Raw genomic sequence first — 11,374 nt, forward strand, 5'->3', positions numbered from 1 at the left:
TTCCTGTCTTTGTCTATCCCGGCCCCTTCCCCCCAAATGCTTTCATCGGACGCTGGAGGGACCTAAGGACCTGCAGGTTCCCGCACCCACCTCCTAAAGCAAACAGTCCTTCCCTTCTCTGACATTCCTGGAGCCGCACATCCTTGGAGGAGTTTTACCCCAGGGGGTTCTGATTCCCTGCGAAAGGATGTGTCTGGCGGCCGGCGGGGAACTGTCTTCTCTGCCCTCTCTTTGGGCGCTGAGAAGCTTTTTCTGAGAAACAGCACCTCCTCCTGGTGGGAGAATCCTCAATTCCACCCTCCCACCCAGGTTTCTCTGAGCAGCTGCTAGATGAACCCCACTTCTCTGGTCTAGACACCAGCATCTAACTAGCCTTGGAACGGGCCCTGTTTGCTAGCTGGAGAGCGAAGGAACCAGGAAAGAAGGCAAATGTCAGGAAACGAATCTCAGCACGCAAAGAAACTTCCTTCGCTCTTCTTTTGCACTGTCTGTGCCTTTGCAACCCCCTTGAGACCGAGCCCGACTAGCTCAGTCGGTAGAGCATGAGACTCTTAATCTCAGGGTCGTGGGTTCAAGCCCCACGTTGGGCGTTTGATCTTGCACTCTGCGACATCACTCTCTCCCTTCGAGTCTAAGAGCATAACAGAATCCACTCTTTGTCCTCTCAACCAGCTGAGGTGGTCTCAGACCTTTAGTACATCATGAAGACAAGACACATTGACAATTCCATGGTCCTAAGAGAGTTGAGTCTCTTCTAGCCCAGGCAAGAGAGGGAAAAAATAACCTTTCAGAAGCTGATTGCCCCCCACCCCCTGAGCAGCCATCTAGAGCTTCTCTACTTATTTCTATATCTTCACCAGCGCTCAGTAGTTGAGATAACTGCTTCTTTCTCAAATCAGCCACCAGCCCTCTTCAATGGGATGGAGATTGCTTAAGGCTGACGATTCCACCACATCTTATTCATCCCTCGTACATTTCTGTAAGCCCATGGAGAGTAAAACAAGATAGCAATAAAACTGTTTAAAAAAAAAAAAGACGTGGCCTCAATGTATAACAATACTGGAATTTGTTTTAATATGTTTTCTGTTTCTTTTTCATATCAGTGCTAAAAATAGGAAGGGAACCGTAAGGAAACGAAGAGCTCAGAGCTTGTGTTAACCTCCTTTGAAGACGAACGAATGGCCTCAGTTGGACAGAAAGTAGGCCTAGAAAGTTATGCCCAACCCCCCAAATGTCATCTCCCTGGTGGTCTAGTGGTTAGGATTTGGTGCTTTCACCTCCACGGCCCGGGTTTAATTCCCATTCAGGGAGTTACCCTCTTCAACAAAAGTCTACCTTGCCTTCCTCGCTTGGAGTTCAACCGAAAGAATGCAACTTCCTGGCCTCCTTCAGAATGCTTGGAAACTCTTTGGAGGCCATGGGGAAAGCAAAGCTTCCAACTACTACAATATGGCTATCTGCCCCTTAAAACCCAGCCTCTGCACCCTTTTACACAAATACACTTACTTGTGCAAACAATTTAGTTTTTCCTTCTTACCGAGCCTAACCTAAATTAGAACAACATTGCACTTTGACCCAAGATCTTTTTCTTTTCTTTTCACTTTTCTTGGTGAAACCAAACCAAACCAAACAATCATTTTGGGTCCACCAAAATATTTCACTAAATATAATATTCATCCAAAAACCTTTCACCCAGCGCTATATACAAGTTGTGGAAGCCAATTAATAATTAACAAGGATTTGAAGAGATCTTAATGAATGTTAGTTAGTTAGCATGAGTTAGGCTAGCTGTGACCCTAATGATGTGAGATTTGTAGAAGCAAGATAATGTAAGACAGAGTGAACTGTGTGAAAGTTATTACGACCTTGCAATATGCAGTCTTGTTTTTCTTAGGAGTGAGACAAATAAGATAGCAGAAAAGCTTATGTATAAACAAAATGTATTTGTTGCTTTTTACCGTCTGTATTATTGCTAGAAATTGTCTGTAACAAAGGTATAAAGGCTTGATGTAATTGTTTACCAGTTGAGAGACCTGTCCGGGACTGGGGTGACCCTGTGTCCTATGGCACTCTCTCCCTCCATTGTAATTACTGGAGAAATAATAAAGTATTTGATTTTGCTGCACCCAAACAAAAAGCGAGAACTAAGTTTTTCTCCGACAATTTGGGGGCTCGTCCAGGATGGCAACGCCCACGGACCCACAGACGGCTACTACGGATCATTCCCCTTCGAACCCCATGGCACCACATGAGAGGTATGAGACCTTTTGAAATCTCTATTGGGGTATCGGAGTAGGACTGTCCGTGAGGACGTCTGTCTCTGTTGGGCTCACGCCATCTGAACTTATTGACTGTGCAGCAGGATCAAATGCAAAGTGGTATTGGGGAGAGGCCCCAATAAGGTTAGTTCATAGCAGTACTGGGAACTGCTGAGTTGGCCAAGGTAAATGCATAGGTAAATGCATAAGGTAATGCATAGGTAAATGCATTAGAATGCACCGGTGCTGAGGGGTTTTTAACCGCCTCAAGAGGGGTTGTCATACCGCCTCATGGTATTGGTCCGGACCAGGTAAAGATGCATCGTGGTTAAAAAAAAAAAATTTTTAAAAGATAAAAAGGTTAAAAAAGGGTTAAAAAAAAAGAGGCCTTGGTGTGTGTGCGTGTGTACACCAGTGTGAGTGATCGTTATCGGAAGACGCCCAGAGTACCTTGTGAAGCGGAAGCTAATGATCAGGACTGCTCTAACGCAAGCCCGGTAACTAGTGGATCTTTAGGAGATCCGACCCACGGTGGGCTGACTCAGCCTGGCATAGTCCGGCGAGGAAGCTGCCTGGGTCTAGGAGTGTGTGAACCCATCTTCCCTCCCCTTTCCCTTCTGTGTGGGTTACTGACAATCTGATCATCTCACTGGATGCAATTAGAGTAAGCGGCGCCGTCTCCCAGAGACTAGCCGACGCTCTTTGCTGAAGGGAGGTGCAGGAGAGTCGTAGTCTTCCTTGTGAGTCTCTCCTGTGTGAGTACCCTGTAGGGAGAGATCCTTAGTTTCTGAGCCGCTGGCGCGGACAGGGCACCCTCTCTGTGTGTGTAAGTGGAAAATGGGTAAGGGACAGTCTAAATATTCCACCTTACCCCCTAAGGGTACCCCAGCATATTACATGTACGTACATTATGGTCCTAAAACCTGCAGGTATTTAGCGAATTGGAATCTTCACACGCGTGAAAATTCATTTAAACAATGCCCATTAGAAGGTACCTTCAATCTAGATAAGATCATATATCTCAGAGGAGCTTTTAATCACCAAAGAAAAGCCTCTGACACAGTGTGAGCAATTTGTCTAGGAACGGGTTAATTTGAAATTCACCTTAGCCCTGAGATAAAGGAGAAGTTGTTTTGTGTTCAAGGTCAAGAATCAGTGCGGACTATGCTAAGTGCAAAGAAAAACTGCTTTCAGCCCCAGCTGCTTGTGGAAAATAGAGACAGAGGCAAACCAAAGGCAGTACAAGTTACAGAATTGGAATGATATTTGCAAAGCTTAACTTTCCAGTGAGACATGTGTGAGTATTAAAGTGGCTTAAGGCTTGGGGCATTCATATTTTTCCTGTGTGAGGTGGGAGCATTCCCAACACTCTCCATTGTTGTTTTATTATTTTAAATGAAGCTTTAAAATTTGATTATATGCTCTGTCAGTCTGATCACCTGACATGAGGGATAAATTAGTAACAGGAATTTGTCACAGTGTGGTGAGCAATTATGTATGGGGGAGCCCTGCAGAATTTCCACCATCTATCTGTTTTACCCTTGTTATTTTATGTTTGCTTTGTTTGGTATTGTTGGTGTTATATGATAAGGATTGCATGATTATAGGTGAGCCCTAATAGAATAAGGAAACACTATTTAGTTTTGGTTCTGTTCTGTTTAACCGGTTACTGTTGTTTTTCTGCTCTGTTCATTTGGGCGTTGGGTGTGTGAGCGGAACTGAACTTCTCGTTCGTAATTCCTCAGAGTGGAAGCCATGTGTGCGATGAAGCTCTGAGGTTGTATTGAGATCTTTCTGTCCCACCCCCTGTAACGGACAATGTAATAGAAGTAGAAAAATCTGGCTTAGACTGTAATTCTCTCTGCTTTCTGTGTAATTTTCTTTTCTGTTTAAGTGTCAGCAGACAAATGGGTGGGTCTCTGGGTAGACCCCCTAAAGTGGTTTGGATTATGTGTTAAGTAAATGGCCTTTACCCAATGGCCATGTATTTTTGCCCAGGTAGCAACCCTTACTAGGGAGGACTCGGGTAGTCTTGTGAGTAGAAATGTTTTGGGGTATAGACCAGAAGGGTGGGGGCTAGTTGAGAAGCTCACCATCCTAGCTAAACTGGTAGAGGAGCAAATTAGTGCCCCTGGAAGGGACGGTTCCGCGAGAAAAAGCAGAATCGGGCCCAGGTGGGCAGGCAACAGACAAAGAGAATGGAAAACAGGTTGGAAACTTTTGAGGGTGTAGTGGAAAGAAGGAGTAAGTGAATATAAGCATGAGGATTTCAAATACTCAGGAGGATATTTGGAATGGTGATTTGAGTTGATAAAAGTGACTGTTGGGAGACAAGCAAGTGATTTTTAAGGAAAGTGAAAAGTTGACTATGTAGTTGCTGGAGGGAACAGCAGTTGAACTTTGTAAAGATGCTAAAGAAAAGTTTTTGGTGTCTTTGAAATGTTTGTGGATAAATTCAGGCAAAGAAATTATTAGATTGCAATCATTTGGCTATGAACAATTTTGTTAAATCAGTTGAAGAATGTATACAGTGCTATGTAATGAAAATTTTATTAGGCTCTAAAGGCACTATAAGTGGTGATGTTTTCTTTCAGTGTTTAAACGCAGGAGTTAAAAGTCAAAAAAAAGCAAGCCAGAAAGCATCTGTGTTAATGCAAATTAACTAACTGATAAGGTAGAGGCCGCTGAACCAGGGCTGTCTAAGAAACACATACGAGAAAATATGGGGTAATTCCTCTGTTTTGCCTAGAATCAACAAGAGTATTTGTATATTTTAAGTATTTAACTGCCCAGAAGGGGTGGACATCTGTTTTTGTCTTTCGGGTAATCAAAGAAAACTAATGCCAGCTGCACAGCATTCAACGTACCATGATTTACTGGCACAGTCACAAAATTATGTTGTGTGTTCTATGTTCTGTCTTGTGGTGTTTGTCTCGTGGCCAGAATTGTTGTGTTTAATATTTTCATGAGATGGTCTGATTTGAACTCAAGCGGAAGTGTTGGATTGAAATGCAGATACTTGTTTTGTTCAACTTAGAATACAAAGTGTTTGGTTACATCAAACAAATGTGATATACTAAAGTCTAATACATTTTCTTAAGTACGAGAAGGAAACTACATTGGCCGAATCTTTTAATTGAGAATTGTTGTTAAAATTTGCATACTGACAGTCTTTGGAAGCAAGGACATGAAAAGTTAACCCACTCCCCATATTGTACAAGGGATCCTTCTGGCTACCTCAGACTTTTAGCCAGAGGGCTGGGGATGGTGGAACGCTATTGGACTAGAGGTTATATTAAGTGAACTTCTCAAAGTGGGTGTGCTTGTCCTGGCTTGTTGTTCCAAAGTTCTGTAATAAGGTTATTTTAGTGAAAGGGTATATGTGGCATACATTGAATAATAAGACTAATGTACTGTATAACAGTAATATTTATGTGTTCATGGTATAAAAGAAGGTTTATAATTAAAGAGTAAAAGTTTCCTTTGTAGGTTAAATGAAAAAAAAAAAAAGCCATGGAGGGAGAAAAAGAGAATAGCTAACATGCGCTGGCCCCAGTCAAGGACACCGCTCACGGCTAAGACTTGGCTGACTACCAAGGAAAGGGGGGGATGCTTGCTGCAGTTAAACGAGATTGGTGTGCAGCGGGCAGCCCACCCTCCTCCCTGGGGACCTTTTGTAAATATTCAGATTGATTTTATTTCAATTTCTAAATGTTGTGGTTATGGATATGTATTAGTTTTAGTTGATGTATTTACCAATTGGGTTGAAGCTTTTCCCTGCAGGAAAGCAGATGCCAGGACTGTTGTGAAACTTCTGCTTAAGGATTTTGTACCACGTTTTGGCATCCCTGTGAGTATCAACAGTGATCGTGGAACTCACTTTACTGGACAGATTGTAAAGGAGTTATGTGCAGCTTTGCAGATCCAATGAAACCTTCACTGCCCTCATCACCCACAATCTGCTGGGACAGTGGAACGCCAGAACGGGATTTTAAAAAATAAACTGGCCAAGATTTGTGCTGAAACAAACTTAAAGTGGCTGGATGCCCTTCCTTTGGCACTGATGAGTATGAGAGCCATTCCCAATCGAACGACTGGACTCAGCCCTCATGAAATTTTGACAGGACACCCAATGCTGACTACCAACTGCACCCCCACTAACCCCAGCTCAGATGGACATTCATTTGATGGATGACATAATGCTTAAGTATTGTCAGGCACTAATGAAATATGTTAAGTCTTTTTATACACAGGTGAAGGAAGCACTAACGAAGGATCCTGTGCAACCTTGCCACTCGTTGGAACCAGGAGACTGGGTCTACATAAAGATCCATCAACAAAAGACTGCTTTGGCTCCATGCTGGAAAGGCCCTTTCCAAGTCCTGTTGACTACCAACACTGCTGTGCAGTGCCAAAGACTGACTTCTTGGACCCAGGATTCTCACTGCAAAAAGACCCCTCCACATCAGAAGAATTTCCCTACTGATAATTAGCCTATTCTTTCTTCTAGTTCCACTGTGCTTCTGGACAGCAGGAAAAAGGACAAGGTGACGTGCTCGTAACCTCTCCCTTGTCCACTGACAGACCTACTGTGCCTTGGAACTTTTCTAGAAAAAGCAAAACCATTACAGGGTGATGTCCTGGTAATCTCCCCTGTAGGATGCTGAACCACGACTGCTTCAGGAAAGAAGAAGAAACACTCACTCCACTGACATTGCCAAAGTCCAGGAATTCCTGACTAAAAAGGACATTAAGAACTGACCCTGGTGAAGAAACAAAGAATTACACACTGGCAGGAAGAAATTTGTGGGACCCATGCTTGGGAATGTGGTATTAATTGGATTTTGGGGTTTATTCTACAGGCTGCGCCCTGTGTTCTGGATAAATCCTTCAGTATGTATTGCCCTCCCTAATTGGATTTTAAATGACATTGCCCTTATCCAGTTTTCAAATCACTTCTACATACCCAGATTGCTCACAAGGGGCTGCCATTAGATTAGCACAACAAACAGCCTTGGTTATTTCCTCTGGACATAAAGGGAATTGACCAGATCCCTGTGGGCTGGGGCCAATAGTGTAGTAGCCATTTGGACTATTCTTAAAGGCCAAGAACATGATAAGAAATTGGGCCAACTAGAAAAGGCCACTAGCCTTATTCTTGACACTCAGCTATTTTAAGTACAGGCTGGAGTTGGTGAGTTACATGTCATTTCCACCCTTAGTTCTATGACCCAGAAGTTACTGACAGAGATGGTATTGAATATCACTGAGGCTGGGAAGGCATTGCAGTGGGATCTAGACCAGACTTGGCCCACTGCCCTTACAGACACATCAGGAGTACCATCTGATCTGTGGTCATGGAAACATACTTGGACACTTTCTGGATGGCAGTGTGAACATTTACAGTGCTCCTCCAAGCATATGGACCAGTTAGGATGGGTGTGGGCTCCCACATACCGAATCCTGCTGGGTCCATGGGGAGGATGCATGTGGGACTGTAATTATTTACCGAGACATCTGGGAAATTAGACCACCTGGTATACCTAACTGATTTCTAGACAGTACCCCTAGAATAACACCTGACATTTTGGATAAGAATAGAGAGTCAATGGACATTTTGGCCGTTAGAACCACCACAGCTCAGTGTATCTATAAACTGAAGCCAGGGGAAGTTGTCACTGTTTATGACAATATTTGCTGGGAGGGTAGAGGTCAAGGAACTACCCTGACAGGACACCCACTTTTTCAAGCTAATGATAGCTGTGTGTACGTTAATGCCACCACATTACAAGATATACATATTGATCTTACCACTGCTGCAGGCAATCATATCATTTACTGGCCTGCAGATAGAATGTTGCAAGTAGCTCTTAGATTTCAGGTATATTTTAATTGGACTAGAGTAGTGCCTGATCGGTTTCAAAATTTGCTTTCATTGTTACCAGAGGTTTAAAGAATCTCTGAATTGCAAGGGCAAATTCACATGCGTCAGAATATATATCAAGCTGAAAAGAATGCCTTTCATACAGCTTATAGAGTGTTTACTTTATGTACTAAGTATGATGTTTTGTGCTTTGTAACCAAAATTGTACAACAGCCCCATTATATTATTCCTATGGGAATGTTATTGTTTGTAGTGTTGTTAGTTAGCTTAGGATTATGTTATTGTTGTTGTTGAAAAAAACGTAATAATAGCAATACCTTTCATGTTCATGCTAATCATGCTTTGTCCTTACATCCAATCAAAACCCCTAAGGTTGAAACATCTGATGTAGAATCTGAAATCCACGAATTAATGCAAATAGAGATTTGAAAATATTTGTTCTACTAGAAGTACAAAAGGGGGGAGTGTGGAAGCAGGGAAATAATTAATAAGGATTTGAAGGAGATTTTAATGCATGTCAGTCAGTTAGCAAGAGTCAGGCCATACTGTAACCCTAATGACGTGAGACTTGTAGAAGCAAGGATAGTGCGAGGCGAGAGGACAAGAACTGTGTACAAAGTTATTACGACCTTGCAACAGTCTAACCAAATATGCAGGCTTGCTCTTTTTTGGAGTGAGACAAATAAGATAGCAGAAAGGCTTATGTATAAACAAAATGTATTTGTTGCTTTTTACCGTCTGTATTATTGCTAGAAATTGTCTGTAACAAAGGTATAAATGCTTGCTGTAATTGTTTACCAGTTGAGAGACCTGTCCGGGACTGGGGCGACCCTGTGTCCTATGGCACTCTCTCCCTCCATTGTAATTACTGGAGAAATAATAAAGTATTTGATTTTGCTGCACCCAAACAAAAAGCGAGAACTGAGTTTTTCTCCGACAGGGTAGAAGAGAAAGCAAGTGAAGCTGACTTCGAGTGGTGGTGCCCCTGGGCGGAGTGGTCCTCCTGCTCCTTCCTGTCGGAGGGGTGGGCTTGGGGGGTCTGGCTGTGGGCGGTGGGAGGATGGTGTCCAGGGAAGTCCCAAAGGTCACCCTGCGCCGGCGGAGTGTGAAGCCTCTCCCCTAGGTTGGGGTGCCGAGTATTAAGCCTTCCTCTGTGGCTTGGGCTGGGGAGCGTGATCCGGTGTCGGGTACATTTGGGTGGAGCTGGCGGCCGGCAAGAATTCGGGCCATCGGGTCAACCCTCTGTGGACACTGGGGGCGAGCCGGCAGGCATGCGATTTTGGCTTCGCGGGCGGGCAGCTCAAGCCTGGCCTCCTATGAGCCTGGAAGGCAGCCGGCCGGGCTCACCCGTCTCCAAGTTCCTTTCAGGCAGCAGGTGGAGCGAGGTGCCCAGGGAGGGGAGCCCAAGGAAGTGTCAGGAGCTTGGTCCTGCCCGGGGCCTGCGCCCAGCAGGGCTCTTGCCAGCTCCAGGCCCACCTGGTTTTGGCCTCTGCCACCCCTAGCAGTCAGCCAAAAGAGCAGAAGCCACCCTCTCGCTCCCGGAGTGGCCAGCATAGGACTTGAACCCATGACCTTGGTGTTATTAGCACCACGCTCTAACCAACTGAGCTAGCTGGCCAACGGCAAAGCCTCCCTTGCCTGACCCTTTTGGAAGGAGTCACTGGCTGGCGCGGGGAACGATGTGGCCTCCGTTATCGAATGGATGGATCGAGACGCTACCTGCCAAGGTAGGGGAATTAGCTCAAGTAGTAGAGCGCTCGCTTTGCATGCAAGAGGCAGCGGGGATCAATGCCCGCATTCTCCAGCGGCAAGGCAGCCCCAGGACCTTCTCTTGCCCTTCTTTTAGAAGCCATGGACAGTCAGCCGGCTCAGCTCCTCCAGTGGCCTCCATCCCTCTCCCCGCTTGGCCTCCCAGAAAGCCAGCCCTTGCGGAGCACAAAGCTCTTCCTCCCCGGCCCTTCTCCCCCTTGCGCTGACTGGGAGGCTGGAGACAGCTGGGGGAAGTTAGCTCAAATGGAAGAGCATGGGAGAAGTAGTCAGACCCATACACACATTCTCCAGCCTGCTCTGCTCTGCTTTGCTCTGCTGGGCTGGGCTCTAGTGGGGGACCTGCACCTTTCTTTCTGAGCTCTCACTGGAGCACAATCCCTTTCCTCCTCCCTCCCTGCTAGTCTACGCCAAGCTCATTGGCCGGGAGGGAGAGCCACTCAAATACAGAATTACTCACATCCCAGGGGTCCCTGAAGGGAATGAGGAGATGGGCGGGGTGGCACGCGATACCAGCTCATCTGAGACCGTAAGACCTCGCAGCCTCCTGATCTCAGGCAGCATGGCAGCCGTGGAGCAGAGCAGAGCAGAGCACGCAGACAGCTTGGAGACAGCCAAAGCGGGGAAGGGCTGCGTTGGTCTGGAAGAGGGAGTCGGTGGTTGTCTATCCTGGTGGAGGCAGGGTCGCTTTGCTGTATGCTGGGCCAGGGACCAGGGAGCCTGCTAGAGTTGCTGAGCTGGGCCTGCTCCTGGCTTTGCTTGGGTTAGAGGAAAGTGGTGAAGATAGGAACGGCCCTCCTGGGTGAGACCGATGGTCCATCTAGGCCACTATCCCGTCTTCTGACAGTAACCGATGCCAGGCGCTTCAGAGGCAATGGCCAGAGCAGGCAATCATCAAGTGATCTATCCCTGCATTGTCTTCTGAAGTTTGGTGCTTGTGTCAGGGGCTAACTCTCAGCCCAGACACACTCCAGGGAGGGAGCGTTGGTGTTTGTGCCGAGGAGCGTGGCTGGGACTCGGACCCCCTTCCCCAGCTCTGGGTAGCGCCCCGCCCCCATTTCAGGCTGTGTTCTGCTTAAGGCCACAGAGCCCTTGCCTTTTTTTGCCCGGTGCCTGAGAGTCAGGCCAGCTGCGGGGAATTAGCTCAAGCGGCAGAGCGCTCGCTTTGCATGCGAGAGGTAGTGGGGGACGCTGCCCGCATTCTCCGAGCCTGTCGACTAAGGGCTCCTGATGAGCGTGGTGGACGGGAGAGTCGGCCATCTGACTTTTGGCCTTGCTGCCCGTAGCAGTCAAGCCGAAAAATCAAAAGCCTCCCCAGGCCCACAGCCACCCAGGGGCTCCTCTGCACCATCTTGCCTGAGCCGGTGGAAGTGGAGCCTGGAACTGAGCTGATGCGCTGAGGGTTATTTGCACTGTGCGCTTCACATGGAGGTGAAAACACGGGGCACAGATCTTTGAGCACAAC

The 11,374-nt window shown here is 46.3% G+C and overlaps 2 non-coding genes across 2 annotated transcripts; one reads left to right on the forward strand and one right to left on the reverse strand.

Moving 5' to 3' along the window:
• The first annotated feature begins 517 nt into the window (after nt 1-517).
• TRNAK-CUU lies at nt 518-590 on the forward strand. The gene has a single exon. It is a non-coding gene; the product is annotated as a tRNA-Lys (tRNA).
• A 9,096-nt stretch (nt 591-9,686) lies between these two features.
• TRNAI-AAU lies at nt 9,687-9,760 on the reverse strand. The gene has a single exon. It is a non-coding gene; the product is annotated as a tRNA-Ile (tRNA).
• Nucleotides 9,761-11,374: the final 1,614 nt, after the last annotated feature.

Source organism: Mauremys mutica, unplaced genomic scaffold, assembly GCF_020497125.1.
Source record: "Mauremys mutica isolate MM-2020 ecotype Southern unplaced genomic scaffold, ASM2049712v1 001601F_np12_obj, whole genome shotgun sequence".
NCBI lineage: Eukaryota > Metazoa > Chordata > Testudines > Geoemydidae > Mauremys > Mauremys mutica.